The following is a 23,136-nucleotide window of genomic DNA, read 5'->3' as shown; positions in this document are numbered from 1 at the left end:
TTATAATTGCAAAACTCCGCCCATGGGTGGAGTGGGAGGAGCCAGCTCCCCCACTCACAATACAAGAGAGAGGAAGCGGTGCGGGCGGCGTCCTACGGGCAGGCCCTCCCACGCCGCCGCACACCAGCCGCCCCACGTCGCCGGGAGAGCCCTGACGTCACAGCTCCGGGACGCCGAAGCCGGAGCGGCGCGCGCTGACCGTGGGACCCCGCGCTGCGCTGCATGGTAACAGAGTTTTTTGGAAACTTTTCAGTTAGTTCTGCTAACTTCCATAATTTTTCATTTTCTCTTACTATCTGTCAGTTTAGAGTCAAATGTCTATTGGGGGACTTGTGCCCCAATTTTTCTGGACTAGAACCTTGCTCTGGTCTCTTTGTTCTCCCCCCCCCCCATTTTTAATACATCCTTAGGGCTTACTCCGACATCCGTACATCGGACGGGTTTTCATGCCCGGCTGATATGCGCTGTCCCTCTCTGCAATGGGAGAGGAGGCGGGACAGGAGCAGTGCATTGAGCTCCTGCCCCTCACCACTATTTGCAATGGGGGGGACGCAGGCAGAGCTAAGTTCTGCCCCCGTCCCGCCCCCTCCCATTTCAAAACACGGCTGATATACAGACGTCGGAATAAACCTCCACAATTACAAACCCCCCTTTTGAAGGTAACCATAATGCTGATGTGCCTCTTGGTGGAAATGAGTTTGACACCCCGTTCTACACGATTTTGAGTTTTATTCAGATGGTGTTTCAGCACCATGTTTGGTACCTCTAGATTTCATATAAGATGCGATTCTGATGCTAAACATTGTTCCAGTTTCTATCATGGTTTGATGCGGTTCTGAGGCATTTTTTAAGTGTGGAGAAAAGAAGGTGAATCCGGAAGGTGACACATGTGCATATGATTTCTACATGGAGCGGTAAAGCATATTGTACGTACACTCTTCTATTATGTCTGCCCCTGGGTACCTCGTCGCCCTGCAACCCAGTGAGCCAAGCTGTAGGGCAATATACTCTAGGTTTTACTGGAATCTTTTGCATAGACCGGTATATGGAGAGCCTTTGGCAAATGGAAGTTAAAAATTAGTCTCCCATTCTTATCAGTGTCTTCTGGCTTAAAGGGAACCTGCCATGTTCTGCATGCTGCCATCACGAAGTGCAGTATAAACTAGTGGCAAACATGCTGATTCCAGTGGTCTTTCACTTATAGAGTAATATGCAGTGGTGTTTAAGAACTTACAGCTCGTTTCTGCAACTATTGGGGAGATATGTCACACTTATTGATGAGGTACTGCTAGCCTGACCCACCCGCCATGATTGAGAATTTTCTCAGTATGCAGTGTAATAACTAGAAAACTGTAAATTACAGCGAGTAGGTGGAGCTAATAACTTCCCATGAATAAATATGACACATCCCAGGTGCCGCAGCAACAAGCTGTAAGATCTTAAAAACCACTGCACATTACCCCATAGTAGACAGACCACTGGAATCAGTATGTCTGTCACTACTTTATGCTGCCCACTGAGGGCAGCATAAAGTACATAACAGGTTCTCTTTAAAGAGACCTTACGTGCTAGAAGAACATCAGTTGAACCACACTATTTTGGTGGGACCAAATAACTATCTGATGTGTATGGGTGTCTCAAGACTTTAGGAAAAAGAAGGATTAGGCATGTTGGACTTCAACATTCCTAATCCTTTATTCTCAAGGGAGCTAAACTGTTGCCCGCACAGTCTGGCTGCAACTTATTCCCTTTGCCTCATAGAGAAAGCATGAACACTCGACCCAACAGAGTGCCCATTTGTATAGGGCAGTGGTGGCGAACCTATGGCCCGAGTGCCAGAGGCTGCACTCAGAGCCTTCCCAGCTGGCACTCGCTGCCATCGGCTGCTCACCACATTAGTAAATACCGACAGGGGTGCCGCAGCTTCCCTGCTGGTATTCACTCAGCAGCGCTGCTAGAGGTGCTGATCCCGGCGCACACTGTGATGTCAGTGTGCAGCAGGGATCCTCCTCCTCCCTCCTCTGACGTCTACTACTTGGTTCCACGAGAGCAGGGGAGGGGAGGAGGTGTCCAATAGCACGGTACAGTGTGCTCCTGGGATCTGTGGCAGCAACAGCGCCAAGCAGAGGAGGGGGGGGGGGGATTGGGGTCTCAGAGGGGAAGGGGTGCTATTACTACTGGGGGCCACTGTGGGATTTCGCTATTACTACTGGGGGCCACTTTGGGATGTCACTATTACTACTGGGAACGCTGTGAAGTGTCACTATTACTACTGGGGGCCACTGTGGGGTGCCACTATTACTGCTGGGGCCGCTGTGGGATGTCACTATTACTACTGGGGCCACTGTAGGATTTCACTATTACCACTGAGATCACTGTGTTGTGTCACTATTACTACTGGGGGGCCACTGTGGGATGTCACTATTACGACTGAGGCCATGGTGCGGTGTCACTATTACCGCTGGGGTCGCTGTGCAGGGTCACTATAACTACTAAAGCTGCTCTGGGGGGGGTCACTATTAGCACTGCGACTGCTCTGGGGGGGGGGTCACTATTAGCACTGCGACTGCTCTGGGGGGGTCACCCTTACTGCTGGGGCCGCACTGGGGGGGTCAGTATCACTGCTGGGATATGTTTACACGAGGTGGAAATGCTGCAGAATGTTCTCCGCAGAAATTTCCGTGGCAAATTCCACAGTGTTTCCGCATCCAAAAGAAGTCGAAATCTGCACGCTGTGTATTTTGAAACAGCCTTGTCCTTTTAAGAACGACGGAGGTAAAAATCATACGTCGTGATAAGCCCCGCCCCCTGACAGGTTGGCACTTTACAATAAATAAATGGGTTTTGAGTTGCAGTTTGGGCACTCGGTATCTAAAAGGTTCGCCATTACTGGTATAAGGGATCAGGAGAAATCGCTGTTGGCGAAACGAACATTTGTACGGTATTTAAGGTATATGGCTAGCTTTGGGAGTCCTTCCGTTTTTTGGAGAGTGCTTGCAACCGGCTGCATTTTGCGTGTACTTTTATTATGATTCACTTTGCCTTTTTATGTTGTATAGTGATAGAAACATGATCTTGGCCTTTCAAAATAAAAAAGCATCAACTTATCCCCAAGAGACAACTGTCTTCAAAAGTTATTGACGTCCAGTGTCTATTTCTTAACTGTTGAATACTAAAGTTATTAACCTCTGGGACGACATAAAGCAGATGGCGTGGTATAATAGTATTGTTCTGTTTATATGATGTGTTTACATTGGCAAAAGTATCCTTACTCAAGGAGGGATTGCAAAATATGTAGAGAAAGTTTTATGGATTGTGGTGCATCCTACCAATTCTTAAGAGGCCCCTCAACCAAATAAATCTGCAGCGCTCTAAACAATTTCCAGGCCAAATAGCAATCTCGTTACTCTAATTGATGGTTTCGATGCAGTGCCAGTCCTTAGCCACAGGACAGGATTATTTTTTAATACAGTAATGTTGGCATTAATACAAGATTTCTGGAGGCCAATAATACATTGATAGCTTTCCAGAAGAATAAAAGAATGTCATTAAAGCAAAGGTTCACTGCATTCAGAGCAATTCAATAATACATAACTATTGCTTCTTTACAGGTGGGAGCAATTCACATATCAGGGGACAGCAAGCACTAAAGTTGGCCATACATATTAGATTAATGCCAGCCGAACCTGCCTATTTCCTTGGGATCAATAAATATCAGCAAGGTTAAAAAATTGGATATAAGGCGTAACAACCATCTCTACGGCTGGGTTCTCATAGGGCGGATTCTCGGCGGAAATCTCGCGGTTTGGCCGCAGAGAAAAACCGCGAGATTTTCGCCGGGAGAACCGCTGCTGCAAAACCTGCGGCGGCTTTGAAGCCGCCCAGCGACTCGCTCTTCTGCTGCGGCCGGCGCTCCCATAGAGGAGTGCACGGCCGCAGCGGGAAAAAAAATGGACATGCTGCGGTCGGCAAATCTGTGCCGCAGTGGCGGCTTCTGCACATGGCTAGCTAATCCCGGGATTAGTGGCCACATGCGGATTTGCCGCGGCGAAATTCTGCACGGAATTTCCGCGGCAAATCCGCTCTGTGTGAACCCAGCCTAAAGATATCCATCAGTATCCAGACACCTGTCCCCAGCAAGTACTGAGGAAGCAGTCTGCTGACAGCAAAACGTATATATCTGCTGGTTTTATAAATAAACAGAAGTTTGGCAAAATCTACCTCATGTCATTACGGATATCTTTAGGTTGTGCCTTATACCCAAATTTTTTACATTTCTGGTATTTATTGTCTAAACATCTACCCAGCAGGTATGACGATACTTGGGGTCGACTGCACATGCTGTCCGTCCGTCTGTCTATCTATCTAGTCTATCTATCTGCAGCCCATTACCCTCCAAAAGGAGGACACAGTCCTCATTATTCTATTTTTCGCTAGGTTTGCTCCATCTTTTTTTAAAATTCTATTTCAGCAAGAACGGCCATCCATCCAATATATGTAGCGGTATCATGACTTTCCGCCGACGGAAGATGTTGGGTGAAAGAAGGATCAAGCAATTGGAATTTAAAATGCCTGATTTTTACTTTTTTCCCAGGGAGATAAGCTGCTGCCAGAGGAGTCTGGTAGTGCCTTACACCCCTCTCCCTATAGAAAACACATGCACACTTAGTCAAGCTGAAGATGTACGTATATAGAGGGATTGGGAGAGATAGCTGTCACGGTTATCTAAAGTCTATAGGCAATTTATAACCTCCAATACCTTATGGCTGCTCTCCCTTACACCATCCTCAGCTTCTCTCCAGTATTTCTGTTAATATCTGGCAAAGGGAGCAATGTGGGTAATAAGCGTAAGTATAAGATAACTGCTATGAATGATTGGCCTATTAAAAAAGCTTGTATGCAGGGTATGTTATGTTTATGTAGGGCACAAGAATGGCGCTCCTCATGGATGTCCCTAACACATCAGACTTTAATCAATGTTCACAATGGACCAATATAGGCAACTATTATATCACCAAAACACAAAATAAGGTAAATAATAGTAACAGAAGTACAGGGATAAGAATGCTATCCCTAACCAACTTTGGTGTCACAGATCCTGCCTAGAAGCAGGGGCTCCCACATCAGGGACCTAAGGGACCTTGTCTGTCCCTAGATGGAGAATTGGGAATATGTTTAATGCAGATGGAAAGAACAATGTAACAGTATTTGATAGAAATGAATACGCCTCACGCACATTAAATAACCTCAGGTAGATGTGACAAGCCAAAGGGGGATAAAGCCGTTGGCAGAGTTCTTCGCGGAGTCCAGGATTCCGCCGGGAGCTTGGATGGTATACTTACAACTGAGGGGATCGCTGGACTCCCTGACACCCGGCTTGAACCTATCTAAAGCCCTCACACCCTTCGAGGTACTATGCATGTCACCTGAATCTACTGAGCATCTTATCTCATTACTATACAGGTTAATTCTGGAACGTGAGATGGGGGACGAACCCCCGACGTTTACAGGAACGTGGGAGGGCGAACTGGGGAAAAGCTTCTCTGCAGAACAATGGCAGAGGTCCTTCATTCTAACGCACAAGGCAACGGTGCATTCCAGGTTGCACGAGCTAAATTATAAGGTCCTGTCTCACTGGTATACCACGCCGGACAGAATACACAAAATGTTTCCCCAGACCTCCCCCCACTGTTGGAGATGTCTGAGCGGACAGGGAAACATGGTGCATATTTGGTGGGCATGCCCCCCGGTGGCGGCACTATGGAAGGAAGTGGAGGAGTTATACAATAACCTATCTGGGGCAGGCGTGGTGTTCTCGCCTGAGCTGGCCCTACTGTCCATGTTCCAGGGACCTATCGCCCAGGTAAGAAAGGGTTTATTGAGATTTTTCATACTGGCGGTGAGGCAGATAATTCCAAGGCTCTGGCGGGACACCACGAGCCCCACTAAGACCCACTGGGTCGAGGCAGTGAATACGCTGGCCAGATTCGAGGAGATGAGGGCAGAGGAGGATGCTACGGTGGAGAAGTTTTATGCAACATGGAGGCCATGGTTAGACTTTAGGTTGTCCCCAGGCCTGGGGGACTGGATTTCCAGGACAACAAATGCGTCGTAAGCACCCAGTACCCTGACAGCCTCCCGCGAGCTGAACGGGCCATGTCGCTCTCCCTCTGACGCAGGGGATCTCAGTTATGATGATACCGGAACCCACCCACTCGTGGAGTTGCCTAACCAGATCATAAGGCTTGCGCAAATTGGTACCCAACAGGCGAGCATAACCCACTACCCGGACCACCCACACCCCATCCCCCTCCCCCCCAATCCCCTTATGGGCTCCTAGGAGCCTCACCCTCGTTAAACTCTTTTTCGTTTGTCTCTTTGTCTCTTTCTGTTCCACCTCGCGGACCCCTACCCTGAGGTGGGATCGACTTCTGTTAGTTAAAAGAAAAAGGTTGGGCGGAGGCAGGCCAGTAACGAACTCCACGGAGGAGAGGGAGTGGAGTGGAGTGGGAGAATGGGCGCATCAATAAGTATGTATACGTATTGATTGTACTAATGTATGTGATGCTTCTCTGGCTTGATTATTGTTACATGCTTTTCCGCCCAAATAAACACTTATTTGAAAAAAATAAAAATAAAAAATAACCTCAGGTACATAGCTGACAGAAGTCTGCTGCCTCACCAAACACCTCAGGCAGGACAATAACTGGCGCCCAAGCAGGGGCGGGCTTGGAAATAATAGACGTCATCATACACTGAGCCCACTGAGGGATTTCCAACAGATGACACCTCAGGGACCTAACAGAAAGAAGGCCCAGCGCCGAATGACAGGGTGCATGCACTGAAGACTTGGTCACGTGGGCCAGGGCCGATGTCATTATGTCACCCTTGCTCCATTTCCCAATTACAGCTTGTGCCCCGCAACAGTATATTATTCGAATCCCACACCACTTGGTCATAGATTGTAACTAACACCAAATGAAAGCTTGATTTGATCAATAATGAGACGTTAAATAAATATATCAAGTACAGAGCTCACATAATACTGTCATGTAGTGCCTACCTTATAATGTAATACTGATAAACAGTACGCCTATATTATCGTCAAACAGTGCTGAAGTATAACCGTCATACAGTGTCCACATAATGCTGCCATAGAATGCCCTGATAAGCAATGTCCTAGTCTTCTAGTGCACATTTACCCAATGTGAATTGCCACAACAGTGTAGCAGCGTATATATGACATGATAACAATCTTATTCAATAGACAACTATTAAATCAGATAACTTATGTGCCGCAGCAACAACTCACCTCTGTAAAGTTTGCTGCATGGGCATCTTTAACTTCTTTTTCCAGTAGTTGACGTGACTCTTTTTAACCTATCTGCCCTTCTCTGGCAAGACAACCCACTGGCAGGGCATTTCTCCCTCCAGTAACAAATCTCCTCTAGCAGGGTGTCTCCCTCTTCAGTCAAGAATCACTTCAACGGGGAAGTCAGCCAAACCATTCAATGCAAATGTCATTCACTCTGCTTGGCAGGAAATCAAAAGTGAATGAAGCTCTGTGATTTGCTAGCTGAAGCTATTGGTAATGTCAAAGACAATGTCTGCTTTATTGTTAATGTCTCAGTTCATTTGTATCTGGGTCTGGGTGAAGGGCAACAAAAAGCCACTCACACAACTAAGAGAGAGCCTTATGAACAGAAAAGAATGTGACTACAAGCCAAGAAGTGAAACTTCACGTATCTTTACTTTGTCCAGTAATTACATGCTTCAAGAGTAAAAAAAAACTTCTTCCTTAGGTTGGGCTCACACGAGAGTAAGATTACAGCATATTACACGTGTGATATGCGGAAATTCGCAGGCAATCAAATACAATGGCTTACTCAGCTCCGCTCACATTTGCGATAGGAATTGCGTAATACGCAAGTGCAACAAAAAAATGCAGAATATTCTATTTCGCCGCCTATTACGCATGTGAGAGAGACCATTGTTCTCTACGGCCGTGTAATCAAAGCCGCCTATACGCAGTTACATTGTGTATGGGCAGCGTATATACGCACCGCTATAAATTTGAACAAAAAGAGAAAAAAAACAGGAATACGGAGCGTGTGTGAGAGAGGCTGTCCTACACAGTACAGTATCACTGCCAGTGATGGGCCGGGTCACTGCAGCTCCGCAGTGGTAAAATGCTGCATGACTCACACAGCATTTAACGCATACGGCCGTGTGAGCCCGGTGTTAGACTGGTGGAGGGTAAACGTAAATGGATTGTTATGGTTACTATTGAAGGTGTTTGGTGGTGGCTCACGGGCAGCCTCTATCTAATAGGAGATCTATCATAGGCATCATGCACTGCACTACATAAGTAGTGCAGTATGTCAGTAATGGAATGCTTGCTTCTTCAGGTCCCCTTGAGGGCCAAAAAAAATTGTGTAAGAAAAACTAACTTGTAATTTATACCACACAGTGAATGTTGTAGTAAAAAAAAAAAAAAAAAAACAAGAAAACAACGTTGTTTGTTCATCTCCTTCTCAAACAAGTGAACAAAAAGTCGCATGTACCACAAAATAGTAGCAATTCAAACTACAAATTATCCTACAAAAAAACATAATCTCATGTAGTTGGAGAGAAAAATTAAAATGTTGGAATGCGGTGATGCAAATATTGTTTTTTTTTTTGTTTGTTTTTGTTTTTTGTTTTTTTTTTCGTGTTTTTATTGTGAAAACAGGTACAGTCACCAGTTCCCTGCAGCATACAAAAAAATCCCAAATGCCATATAGTTGAGGTAGCACAGATGTAAAATATCCATGAACAGCCACCCACACACTTCCCATACATTGGGGGTTGCTTAGTATCATACTTGCACATAGATAAGGCTTGTATGGGGTGACAGTCAGATACGTGTGGTGCACCATGCAGGCTTACAGCCTAATAGTGATGCCCTTACAGTTAGATCGGGAGGGCAGTTCTGCACAGTCTAAGTGTATGACACAAAGCGCTGACACTCCCGACTCTCCAGCATCTGAGGGCTAAAATGCTTCTGCAAATTATTGAGGTATTAGTTGATATTTTGGCCAAAATTTGCAACCTTACAACCCGAGTCAGGGGTCCCCACGTCTTACAAGTCCCTACACTTACCTTACAAACAAATCACTGGAAGAGTCCAGGGGTGTCAGTGTAGTGTGTGCAGGGGTGTAACTATAGAGGATGCAGGGGATGCGGTTGCACCCGGGCCCAGGAGCCTTAGGGGGCCCATAAAGCCTCTCTTCTCCATATAGGGAGCCCAGTACTATGAATAAAGCATTATAGTTGGGGGCCCTGTTACAAGTTTTGCATCGGGGCCTGGGAGCTGCAAGTTACGCCTCTGGGTGTGGGGTATACTTAGAATATGCAGGACAGCCCACCCGATCTAATACTATGGCTAATAGGCTGTAAGCATGGATGGTGCACTATGTGTATCTGTGTGACTGACACACTATACAAGCCTCATCTATGTGCAGGTATAAAAGTAAGCAGTCCCGCCCATGCATGGTGGGTGTGAGTGGGTAGTTCATCAGTATCTCGTACCTCTATATGGCATTTTGCCTTTCTGCAAGCTGCTGGGAATTGGTATTTGTACCTGCCCTTGTGTCTCTGTATCAATAAAGGCGTTTTTACACAGGATGACCTGCTTGACAGGTCATTCCTGTGATGATCGCTCCTGTGAATGAAGACGGAATGGGTCGGGGATCTGCCGCTCCACCCGCCTCCATTCACATTAAACAGGCAGCCGTCAATGTGTCGGTTATACCATACAGTGAACATCACAAAAAAGAACCATAAAAACTATGGGGGCTTTTCTGTTTTTTTTCCATCATCTCCAACCCCCCCCCCCCCCCCCCCCCCGCGCCAAAAAAAAAAAATTATAAGAGTTAAACATTTCTTAAGTAACCCAAAGTGGTGCCATTAAAAATGCAACTCAATACATGAAAAACAAACCACCACATGGGTATACCAATGAAAAAAAATGTTATGTTTTTTGGAACACGACTAGAGATGAGCGAGCACCAAAATGCTCGAGTGCTCGTTACTCGAGTCGAACTTTCAGTGATGCTCGAGAGTTCGTTTCGAGTAATGAACCCCATTGAAGTCAATGGGCGACTCGAGGAGCAACATGCAGGGCTGCATTTCAGGCTCCGAGGTCTCACTATTAAGCCACAATAGTGGCAAGAGTGAGACACACCCCCCCCCCCCCGCACTGTCAGCATAACGATCGTTCTCCTCTGCCACAGCTGTAACAGCTGTGGCAGAGAAGAACGATGTTAGCCCATTGAATTCAATGGAGCCGGCAATACAGCCGGCTCCATTGAAAGCAATGGGCTGCCAGCGAGCGCGGGATGAATTTTCGGGAAGGGCTTAAAAATATAAGCCCTTACCTGAAAATCATCCTAAAATGTGTAAAAAATAAAAATAAAAAAAATTAAAAATTAAAAAATTTTTTTTTTTTTTTTTATGTCAGAATTAAGATTGTTCTTCTCTGCCACAGTCGATGTTAGCCCATTGAATTCAATGGAGCCGGCAATACAGCCGGCTCCATTGAAAGCAATGCGCTGCCGGCGAGCGCGGGATGAATTTAAAAATATAAGCCCTTACCTGAAAAAGAAAGATTTTAGTGTAAAAAAGTATAAAAATGCAGGCATTCTCTTCAATGGAGCCGCTGCTGCTGCTGGCGACTCCATTGAAGACAATGGTCCGCTGGCACACCTAAATTATTTTCCAGGGAAGGGCTTTACATATAAGCCATTCCCTGGAAATGAATTAAAAGTGATTTAAAAAACAAAAAAATAGATACTCACCTCCCTTCAGCTGCCGGGGCACAGACGCGTCTTCTCCTGCTGTCCCCTGCGCTGTGGTGCTGAACTGCTGTCTTTCAGCTGAGAGCTGCGCTGAGCCAATCAGCGGCAGCATTCACTCACCCATTCATGAATGGGTATGAGTGAGATGTGCCTCTGATTGGTCAGGCTGTGACCAATCAGAGGCAGCTCATTCAGCAGGCGGGGATTTTAAATCCCCGGCTGCTGAATACTACTCACAGCTGTTCAGAGCAGTTCAGGAGAACTGCCAGCTGGCCGCAGCTGAACTCCGTCTGCTGGGACCAGGTGAGTGTGTGTGTATATGTATATATATATATATATATATATATATATATATGTATATATGTATATATGTATATATGTATATATGTATATATGTATATATGTATATATGTATATATGTATATATGTATATATGTATATATGTATATATGTATATATGTATATATGTATATATGTATATATGTATATATGTATATATGTATATATGTATATATGTATATATGTATATATGTATATATGTATATATGTATATATGTATATATGTATATATGTATATATGTATATATGTATATATGTATATATGTATATATGTATATATGTATATATGTATATATGTATATATGTATATATGTATATATATATATAATGTATATATTGTATATATGTGTGTATATATATTTTTTTTTTATTTGTACACATTTCTGGATGAATTGCAGGGAAGGGCTTATATATTTAAGCCCTTCCCGAAAATTCATTGTGCGATCGCCAGCAGCCCATTGCTTTCAATGGAGCCGGCTGTATTGCCGGCTCCATTGAATTTAATGGGCTAACATCGTTCTGCCGGGACAAGGTGAGTATATATTTTTTTTTACTTTTTACACATTTTAGGATGATTTTCAGGTAAGAGCTTATATTTTTAAGCCCTTCCCGAAAATTCATCCCGCGCTAGCCGGCAGCCCATTGCTTTCAATGGAGCCGGCTGTATTGCCGGCTCCATTGAATTCAATGTTCAGTGCTCGTTTAATCGAGACGAGCACCGCGTGGTGCTCGTCTCGCGTAACGAGCATCTCGAGCACCGTAATACTCGAACGAGCATCAATCTCGGACGAGTATGCTCGCTCATCTCTAAACACAATGATGAAAAAATGTCTCGGTCATTTGATTAATCATCTTGTCTGAGAAATGAAATGGACCAGCTCACCAATTTGCTTCCTGTGTAAAGCTTATTTTCAAGGAGATTGACCTCCATACGGCCATTGCTCTGCAACTCATCTCAATATGGCTCTTGGGCATGTTCAGCAGCTCAGAAGCCGTTCTATGGCGGCCAGTAGATGTTCTCTGCTTATAAAGCTTATCCAAGTCATCAGTGTGCAGTTTTAAGGGTATTTTTACATGGTGCGACCTGTCATCCCAGAGATGACCGTTCTCATGCTTCGACACAGGAATGGTCATCAATGACTGAAGGCGGAGTGGGACGGAGATTGTGCTGTCCCATCCACCTCCAATCACCGTAAACAGGCAGTCATTCATAGATGGATGACTGCCTGTTTACACGGGCCAATTCATTGTTCGGTTTTTAGGCATGCATAAACTGAACAATGAACAACATATTGTTCGTCATTCAGTCTGTGGATGCTATTACACTACAATAATAGTTCATATTCGTGCTATTCATTGGAATCTGAATGATTTGGTGGCCCATGTAAAAGAGCCCTAAGTGTCTGCTATCTCTGTCCAAGGCATAGAGATTACAGTCCAGACTATAGAGCCTGCACCCTCTGCATCTCCACAGCATGTGAGTTGATCAGGACAAAAGCAGGTGAAGGCAAATTGGAACAGGTGGCAAAAAGGAGGTACTGAGCGACTGGAAGGACTGAAGAATGGAGAATGGGGGAGGGAATATGGCTAGATAACTGGAATCATGAAACAAGGCCAAGAGTCATGCAAGAGAACTGTCCACAGGCTAGATGGCTCAGTAGTGAGAGCTACCGACTGGAGCGCAGGAGGTCCCCAGTTCGATTCCTGACAGAGATTTTTATGGTGACAATACTATGCCTGTAGCTTATACAAAGGCAGCAGTAATGTGCACATTGTCAATGAGGTGTTGAGGTCCCACCAGGGGAAACCAAGAGGTAGCTGGCCTCCGGAAGTAAATCAGGGAAATGGGAACACCCCCTTTAAGACACAAAATAGACTGGTAACTTAGTGGTTAAAATCAATTTCAACATAAACAGAAAAACATACAAAATTCTAGGTCAAAAATTATCCTCCATGACTGGGAAAAATGGCAGAATTTCATATGGAAAGTTCGGTCTAGTTTCCATATTTGTGTAAATGTAGCTTTGGTTATTACTACAGAGCAAAGCATGCTCCACAGGTCCCATCACCATGTTTAATAGATGTGTTTTGTGCATCACAAATTATACATACCGAACGTTACAAACTCCTTGAATAAACCTCAGTTGGGAGCACTTTTATCAGACAGACTAATAATTAAACTGGCAAAACTTGGTTTTTACTGATGGACTCAGCAATGTTTAATGAGTTCATGCTATTAACTTATCAGTCGTCCTTGAATGTTTGCAAATATGTAACTTCTCTCTGAGTAGTGTTAGAACACCGCATCAACAAACATTGAGCAAGAGAATAATTACACTAGACCATTTTATAAATTCATAATAGTTAAAGTATAATCTCTGTTAGGCCATTGCTATAAAATAATGAAAACAATATAAAAATTCATGTAAATGATTAAGCAGTTTTTTTGTTCGCTTTTTGAGGGCTGTACTAAAGTAAATTGAGCTAAAGTACGGGGATCCTCTGCGATCCATACCTAGGATGTGTTTAAGAGAAATGTCTACTGTTCCTTTTGAGTGTCTACTGGCATTCACTGAAGACAATAGGAAACCATTGTTCCTTTGGGCTTGGTTATCACTTTCTGCAATCGTTTGAAAGATTATATTTGCGTGTAAATGGGCCTTAAGTCTTTCTTACAACCAATTATGGATGATTGAAACAGACGTTTGTCAGGCCTTCTTACCTCACCTAGGCTCGTGTTGGACTTGGGGTCCATTTAGACCTGCCGATTTCTCATTTGAACAAGCCAACGATATGAGGGTTCGCTCGGGCGGCCTGTTTATTCAGGCAGATACATCGTGGGCTCGTTCAAGCGAGACATCATTCAGTCGTTCCCATACGCTGTATAAGTGAAGGAGAAGGACTGTGCGATCGGTATTTAAGCAAAATGATTAGTGAACGAGCCAACGATGATTTGTATACCTGCATAAAATGAGCGATGAACGAAAAGCAAACGATGTATCAATTGTCGCTCGATCATTGGCTGCGTTTGCACTGAACGATTATCATTCATTTTTGCTTGTTCCACATAAAAGGGCCTTTACTCCCATGTCTCATCACCATTCCCTTAATTTGCAGAAAAGTGAAGCCACTTTCTTAGATGCCCTTGAACACTTCAAAATGTTAGAGGATGCCAAAGAATGCCCACATGGCAAGCTCCCTAGATATAGCTCGACACCATCCTAGACAAAGAGGACATATTTCCTAGGGCTGAAGTTGGCTATGTTGATGCTGCACTGTTGGTAGAATATAGTGTCAGTTCCAAAAAGATTCCAGGCCTCTGGGAACAGGAAGATGGTATTCCAGTGGTAAAATTAAGTAATCTAAGATAGAGGAAGAAGTTGCTTTTAGTCACTGGGATTTAATGACAATAGTAAACCATTGATTTGGATCATAATGGGTATTGCTTCCTTTTCCATCCAGCATTAGAAAACTACCGGCTAAATACTTTTTGGTCTACTTTGTCTTTATTCTACTTCTTAGTATTATAATATAGAAGGAACAGGAAGCTGCGTCTTAACTAATAATCCTTTGTGCATCTTACGAAAGAGGAGGCTTTTCAATGCCAAAGAAAACAACCTTTTGCTCTCTGGCTTTATCTATAACAATGCCGGTGATTACGTATTATATAAATGTGGTTTAGTAACAATGGTTCGTCTGTAAGCACAGATCGTTAATTTGTTAGGCAAGGAAGCGTATAGAGATATGATAGTGAGCAGGAGCCTGAAATTGATCCCTTTTCTGCCCTCCTTAAAGAATTTTGATGTGGCCTACAGTTCCCCAACCCCTATTTCATTGGCTGCCATTGTTCCAGCCACTTGAATGGGACAAACCCACAATACCAAGGACAATCATTACTATAAGTCTGGCGATGGCAGTATGGACCAATCTAAACAATGAAAGGGACATGATGGTCACAGCTCGTTTAAACTGCTGATTGGTGGGGGTGTTGAGAATTTTACCCCTACTTTTCCAATATTGGTGGCCTATCCTAAAAATAGATTATCAATTTTAAAGAACTGCATAAGCCCTTTAATTTGCACTTGGTAATCTTTGTCTGTTTGAGATTTGGAATAGTGATCTATCACTGTCAACTTGAAGGTAACAACGGTGACCTAATGGCACAGGAGGGTATCAATGTGATCAAGATCTGTTTAAGGTAACTCTTCATAACTGTGAGTCATACTGTATAATAGTTTGCCCCTCCATGATAGCTTTTTTTCTGTGGTCATCATGGTGTAAAAGTAAAAGCAGCATATACATTGGGGAAGCTATGTGAGCATATGCTAAAGTGTTCATAGGGCCATATGGACCTGATCCATGCCAAGAGTCCTTTTAGCATTCGCCGGTGCTCATGGGAGACAGTAGCTTACATCGGAGGTTTCTCTTGGATGTGAATGTTGGGAGTACACTGCAAAATAACCTTAGATATTATGCCACTATTTGCTACTGTCACGGCCAACGAGGACAACACAAGAACCATAGGCTAGGCTATCAGGACTTGAACACTTCCATTGCTGAAATCTAGCCTTGATCTACATTTCCCAGTTACCTAGTTCCTGCCTCCTGGTGCTGACCCTGCCTTTGTTCCTGATTGCACTTCCTTTATAAGCCCAGCCCTGCCACTTCAGGCCTCGGTCAGACGACCGTTTTTTGCCACGATTTGCGGATCACATGACGGATGCGCATCCGCAAATCGCGTGACCGGGGCCGATGATTCGCTGAAAAATCTGCAGCTAGCAGCGTTTTCGGCGAAACGGGCCCAATCAAAGGAGCGCTGTCCGCCCATTGAAATTCAATGGAGCCGGCAATACAGCCAGCTCCATTGAAAGCAATGGGCTGCCGGCGAGCGCAGGATGAATTTTCGGAAAGGGCTTAAACATATAAGCCCTTCACTGAAAACCATCCAAAAATGTGTAAAAATAAAAAAATATATATATACTCACCTTGTCCCTGCAGCCGGAGTTCTGCCGCGGCCGGCCGGCAGTTCTCCTGAACTGCTCTGTGTAGTATTCAGCAGGCGGGGATTTAAAATCCCCACCTGCTGAATGGGCTGCCTCTGATTGGTCACAGCCCTCACCAATCAGAGGCAGCTCTCACTCACCCATTCATGAATGGGTGAGGGAGTGCTGCCTCTGATTGGCTGAGCGCAGGGACCAATCAGGGGCAGCTCTCAGCTGTCATTCAATAGCTAAGAGCTGCCCCTGATTGGTCCTTACGCTGAGCCAATCAGAGGCAGCACTCACTCACCCATTGATAAATTCATGAATTGCCGGCCGGCTGCAGCTGAACTCCAGCTGCAGGGACAAGGTGTGTGTGTGTGTGTGTGTATATGTATATGTATATGTATATGTATATATATATATAATGTGTGTGTGTGTGTATATATGTGTGTGTGTATATATATATATATATATATATATATATATATATATATATATATATATATATATATATATATATATATATATATATATATATATATATATATATATATATATATATATATAGTATGTGTATATATATATATATATAATATAATATAATTTTTTATTTTTTTTTACACATTTTTGGATGGTTTTCAGGGAACGGCTTATATGTTTAAGCCCTTCCCGAAAATTCATCCTGCGCTCGCCGGCAGCCCATTGCTTTCAATTGAATTCAATGGGCGAACATCGTTCTCCTCTGCCACAGCTGTTACAGCTGTGGTAGAGGAGAACGATCTTTATAGTATATGTTCTCAATGGGGTCAGCGCTGCTGCCGCCGGGCCCATTGAGCGCATATATAGAACACAAGGAATCGCAGAACGCAGATAGGCGCGATCTGCGATTCTAGTGTCCTATAATTTATCGGACATCCGCATAAAAAGCGGACATCTGACCGATCCCATTGCGAAGCAATGGTTCTATATATGAGCAGATCGCATGCAAAAAACGGTCATCTGACCGAGGCCTCAGTGTGTATTTATTCAGCTCTCAGCCTGTAATCAAGTCCCACTGTTACCAGCTTTTCTGTTACTACAACCGTGACCACCTGCTAATGACTCAGCTTCCTCCCGACTACTCTCCAGACCGGCTTGGCTACTACACCTGGGCACCAATCCAGCGTCGGTAAGACCTTACACCGAACATACATCAAGCAAGAGGACAAGAAACAGTCTGCTTAACAAGCGGAACACCTGCCCTGAGAAGGGCAACCCCACAACAGGAACCCAGGGCCACCCTGTAATAACCCTAGATGGAGACAGACACCAGAGATGGACCAAATGGGATACATTCAGTAAACACACAGGACACCTGACAAAAGTTACAGAATAAGAGCAAACTACACAAGGGCATTAGGATACAACCTGACGCTGAACAAGAGATGGTACAATACAGTGACCTAAAGTAAAAACTCCACACCACCTCTTAACTTGACCAGGAATAAAGGGAAACAGAATTTCTTAACCAGCATCCTCCGCACAGAAGATCCAGTATAAATATTTAAACCAAGTTACTGATAGGCTGGCTGGAATAACAGACAGCCCAGCATGCCAATTAGTCAATAGACAGAAGGGAGGTGTTAATTCTTCAGTGTCCAGCACCAAATGACACTGATCATGCACTGGCAGATGCCTCCAGTGGCCAGTCCTGATGCGGTGACACCACCCCGGACCCATGTCCGCACCTTGGAGCCATCTACGCTGTGATAGCTACTTTGTGTCAGAAGTAAGAAATATAGCTAATTGTAAATCACATTGACAATTACTGTCAGGATATGTTTGCATGCGTTTGTACAAGCCCGCAAGTCTTAGAGACGTAATATTTCATCAACTAGATCTCCAGCTCTCTGAAGAAACATGCCATGCAAACAAAGCAAATAGAGGGATAACATTAAAGCTTTTTTTATACTGATGGGTGTAGTCTCCCGTTTTTGGCATTAGTGAAATCTGACCTTGCAAAGAAATGGAATGGTATTCTGAGCCTAGATTTGTCTTTAGAAAGCCACACCTAGAGTTTTACACAAATAATGATAATCTTTTTTGGCAGGGAACATGCGGCACCCAAATCACTAACTGAGCTTCACCCTGCCTGGAACCATGCTAGCCAGCTCCTTCCATTGTGCCAGCTGTATTGTATAAAAAGTTTTACTGTTCCAAGTCCCAGGTAAAGGTCATCTAAGGTGATTTTTATTTCAGCAACTTTAAAGCCTGTAATGCTATGCAATATTAAGAGTATCTATTGGTATATATACAGGGTGGACCAAAAAATGTGTACACACTTCTATAGTGGTTATCGATGCCGTTTTTTTAAAATTCCGAATTGAATTATGGTGGCGATATGTGACATTATCTTGTGTCTAAGGGTGCCTTCAGGGCTCAGTCACACGTGCATTTTTTTTGTGCGTTTTTTCCACGCGTCAAAAAATTTGCACTAGATAGAACCAATGCTTTTCAATAGCAGCAGTCACATGTGCGAGTTTTACATGCGGAAAAACACCTGCGGCAAAAATTATAGGACATCGGTTCACAGAACCCATGTAACTGCAGCACACCAGTGTTCTATGTATGTAAAACTGCTGGATGCTTCCGCATCCAGGGGTTTTACCTTGCACCCAATGGGGCTGGCGGCAGCGGCGCTGACCCCATTGAGAACATACAACGAAGATCGCGATCCTCTGCCACAGCTGTCACAGAGAAGCTCGATGTTCTCCCATTGAATTCAATAGAGCCAGCAATACAGATGGCTCTATTGAAAGCAATGGGCTGTCGGCAAGTGCTGTAGTGATTTTTTTGGGAAGGGCTTCAAATATAGGCCCTTCCCTGAAAAACAATCTAAAAATGTGTAAAAAAAACAAACAAACAAAAAAAAAAACTATATTCCCCTCTCTGCTGCTGCCGGGGCTCAGCTGCGTCCTTGCGGCTCTTCTGAATGGGTCAGTGCTGCCTCTGATTGGCTGAGCGCAGGGACCAATCAGAGGCAGCTCTCAGCTGTCATTCAATAGCTGAGAGCTGCCTCTGATTGGTCACAGTGCTCAGCCAATCAGAGGCAGCCCATTCAGCAGGCGGGGCTGCTAGCAGCGTTTTTCTGCCGTGCCACCCGCTTAGGTCACGCAAATGTTTGAAAGCATCAGTTATGCATTTAAAAATTTGCGCACACAGGCGCCTGTGTGATTGAGCCCTCACACGGGCCATAAAGGCTGCGAAATTTCCACTATGGATTTTGCTGTGGAAATTCTGCAGCCTTTACAGTATAAGCCATGTGGAGGAGATTTCAGAAATCTTCTTTACATGGTGCAGCAATAAATACAATGTTTTTGAAAAACATTGTGGATTGTAAATCGCAGCATTTATGTTGCGGACGTCTGCAGTGCAACCCTAAATGCTGTGGATTTGGCCTCTCTGGATTTCCAGCGGAATTGCTGGGGATATTCCGTTGTGGAATGCTAACTGTGATTTTCTTCTGTGTGAAAGCATTCTAAAGATGTCTAAGGTAGTTGTGCGATTGCAAAAGCTACCATGTGGACGTCGGGAAAGTCAAATAAAATGGTGGAGATGCGCTTTACAATACCTGGCGACACTGTAACCAATGTTGTTCATACAGTAGTTCAAGCAAAATCAGAAGGGTCTGGATGTTAGTGGTGACCACTAGCATGTACTGGAAGCTATGCCGCTGAAACATTGTAGTAGGGAGCGCAGCAGTGCTACCCTCTAACATGTGCAATGATGACAATAAGGTTTAAAAATGGATATAAACTGGCTTTGTATAGGCAATTTGTATAATCATTTCATCACATTGATCCAAGGAATTCCTGTCTTACATGTATTGATACAGCATGCTAATAAATGAGAAATGGTGATTAGTGTCTGAAAAGTTAATTCAAATGTGACAACCAACATGGATTCACTTTCTATTGTTAAAAAAATGGCTGCCGCAACAAAAAATACCAATATCTGTGATTTTAGCAAAAAAATATCACACATATATAAACTTTACAAACTTTTGACTATCATTGTAACTTCTCATCCCCTGATATATGATTCTCTCAAGGGCTTACATACCCTCTGTCCAAAACCCTGATAGCAGCCTCATGCTCTGCCTCTATGCTAACTACGTCTTTGATTTGTCTTCTTTGCTATTGGGTGATGGAAACTGATTAGGGCTTCCCTCCTCAGAGGAACTGCATTGTCAGCAAAAGCTAGTGAGTGGGAAATGAGCCCCATGGTCATGAAAAGGGTGCGGAGAGGAAACAAAAAAAATGTGTTCTGTCCTGGGTACTATAGCATAGCACCACAATGGGGTAATTTTGACCTTTGCTGTGGGGGTCCTGTCTCTCCTAGTTATGCAACTGAATCCTCTTTAGGTTCCCTATGGTTATCATTAACACATCAATAAACTAGAAAACAGAAAAAAAAAGTATCTGAAACAGCAAAAAAAAAAAACAAGGTAGTTGTTGTCTTTGGTAGATGAGCTTACTCAATTTGATTAAATTGTGAGCTATGAACCTAAAATTTATGTATAGTAAATATAGCAGTAAAACAATTTTAAAAAAATACACGTACAATGTTTATGGATGCCTTAGGCTCTTTTCACAGAGCGTTTTTCTCTTTTGTCACTAGTTTTCATCTCAGGATTCTGATGAAATTGCTAAAAAAACGCACTCATGTGTAACTATGGATGTAAACACAGTGTCACATCTGAAATGGATAGAACAGAAAACATGAGGAAAAATGGGGACAGGGAGACTAAATACACACTAGGATAAAAGACAGGGAAAGGTAGGAGGCCTATCCCTAATCTTAAAACAGCAAACCTGCCTAACAATTGAAGCACCTGCCCTGATAAGAGCGACCCTGCAACAAGAACTTTGGGCTTTCCTGAATGACCCTAGATGGAATAGGGGAGAGAGGCAACACCCAGGATGGACCAGGTGGTATAGACCCACAAACACACAGAGGTGCACATGAAAAAGACACAAAAAGAAGCATAACCATGTAAGGAGATAGGGGTATAAATGGGCATGGAACTAGAGACAAAACAGTGCACTGACCAAATAGTAAACACTCCGCTCTAACAGTACACAGACCTAATATAAATGGAACACGATAATATAAATAATTGTATAATTGTAAGACATGTATGTCTTATATAGATGCTCTGTGCAGAACTGTCTTGTCATTCTTTTATGTGTATTGCACAGCTGCAGCAAAAGAGAGGTTAATGTCTGCAAAGTGTGAGTTGGCTGTCTGTAAATGTAACAATTCTATCTTGTCACATGGTATGAGTGAAGGTATAAATGTGAGAGCTTGAGAGCGGGAAAAGGTTCTGCCATCTTGGCTTCCATCTGCTTCCATTTTGAGTTTCACCAAGTAGAGAAAGTACAGAGGCACATGAGAGCAACTTCAGCCCTTATGTGTTGAAGATGGAAAAGGAGGAGAGATTTCTCAAACGCAAGGATCAGCATGATCAGTAAGTGAGCCCCCAGAGAGAGAGAGCGTAAGCCCGTCCTAAATCTTTACTACACAAGGCCCAGTGCAGAGGTACTCTTTTTCTTTCAATTGTTCACGCCCAAGCGTCCTGAAGTCTGGAACCACTGGGTGGAAGTACGCGTCTTCAATTGTCACACACAGGCGTCCTGAAGTCTGGGATCGCTGTGTGGAGGTACTCATCTTCAACTCTGTCTGCAAATATCTACAATGCTACCTGCACTTGGAACACTGTCTATTTTTTGCATTGTATTGTTGAAGTGTTTATTCAAGTAAAGTTATTCCAGGCCCTGACTGTTCCCGGAAACCTGACGTACTTTATCACTGCCTGTGGCTCAATTATTTCCCTGACGATGTTCATGCCAGTGGGTACCGCAACGGTAGTGAAACCCGTGATAACCTCATCGCCTGTTCAAATGTTTATTGGGCATCCCCATGCTGGGGATGTCCGGAAGAGGCCCAGCGCTACGCTGGCCTTGGCTGTGTGCATCTCTCAGGGAGGTAGCGTGGTAAGTGCCGTCATGACAAGCCAGAGTCTTGCCCTCCCAGCTCCTCAGCGTATGCCATGTGTCAGGGGTCACCCTACGGGATGCTGCATAATTGTCGTCCTTTGCCAAAAGGAGCTAACAGAAACACAGCCTAAATACACTAACAGAAACAATGATGAGCTGGATGGGCTGTCTGTCACTCCAGCCAGCCGATCAGTGCTGGACCCAAAGGGAGATGTTGTTCCCTGGACGTCTAGTGCCGAATGACATTGCACATCACATGGTTCTTCATGAACACAGTGACAACATAGCATCCATGCCGGACCTGCGGCCACCCCCTGAGACCTTTAGCGCTAGCCACACAGTGGCACATAGGCTTTAATGTGTTTCCATTCCCTTTTGCGTAGTCAACTATGTATTTCTGTCCTCCCAGGTACGGCCCATCAAAAGTGCTCCTAGTTTTCAGTAGAAAATATTGATAAAAAAAGACTTGCAAGCTACTCCCTTTAACTCCTAAGACTCCTTTAACCCTTTCCAATCCAATTTGTATCCTGGCTTTCCTAGGGGGCTTACTCTTTTTCTGCCGTTATACAGCGGCCCTATATGCTGGCTAAAGCCATTACTGCATGAGGTGACACATTGGATAGGCTCTGACAGCAGAGAGGCTGGCAATATACAGTAAGAGAACCCCGATGGACGTCTTCCAACATCGGAGCTGTACAGCCTTAAATCATAATGTCTTCAGATGTCAGACAGTGGATTGGAAAGAGTTTAAAAAATTCAAGCAATTAAATTTTTTTTAAAATTATTTGTGACATACAGTACTAATACATGTGCCCCATTGTGTCAGAGATGTACAATGATGGACGGCTCCCACTGGTGGGTCTGGAGTTCATGTTCTCATAATATTTTCACTACAACTGTCTTTCTAGGTAAAATATTTTACCATATATAAATTCTCTG

General features: G+C 44.0%; 1 long non-coding RNA gene across 1 annotated transcript in view; it reads left to right on the top strand.

Moving 5' to 3' along the window:
- LOC136577499 (uncharacterized) overlaps positions 1–20,881 on the top strand; it is a 54,721-nt gene extending 33,840 nt beyond the window's left edge. The window contains exons 2-3 of the long non-coding RNA XR_010786500.1: positions 18,249–18,365; positions 20,819–20,881. This is a non-coding gene — a long non-coding RNA (uncharacterized lncRNA). The remainder of the gene's footprint in view (positions 1–18,248; positions 18,366–20,818) is intronic.
- Positions 20,882–23,136: the final 2,255 nt, after the last annotated feature.

This window comes from Eleutherodactylus coqui, chromosome 8, assembly GCF_035609145.1.
Source record: "Eleutherodactylus coqui strain aEleCoq1 chromosome 8, aEleCoq1.hap1, whole genome shotgun sequence".
NCBI lineage: Eukaryota > Metazoa > Chordata > Amphibia > Anura > Eleutherodactylidae > Eleutherodactylus > Eleutherodactylus coqui.
The sequence above is the reverse complement of the archived record's forward strand: the minus strand, read 5'-3'. Positions and strand labels throughout refer to the sequence as shown.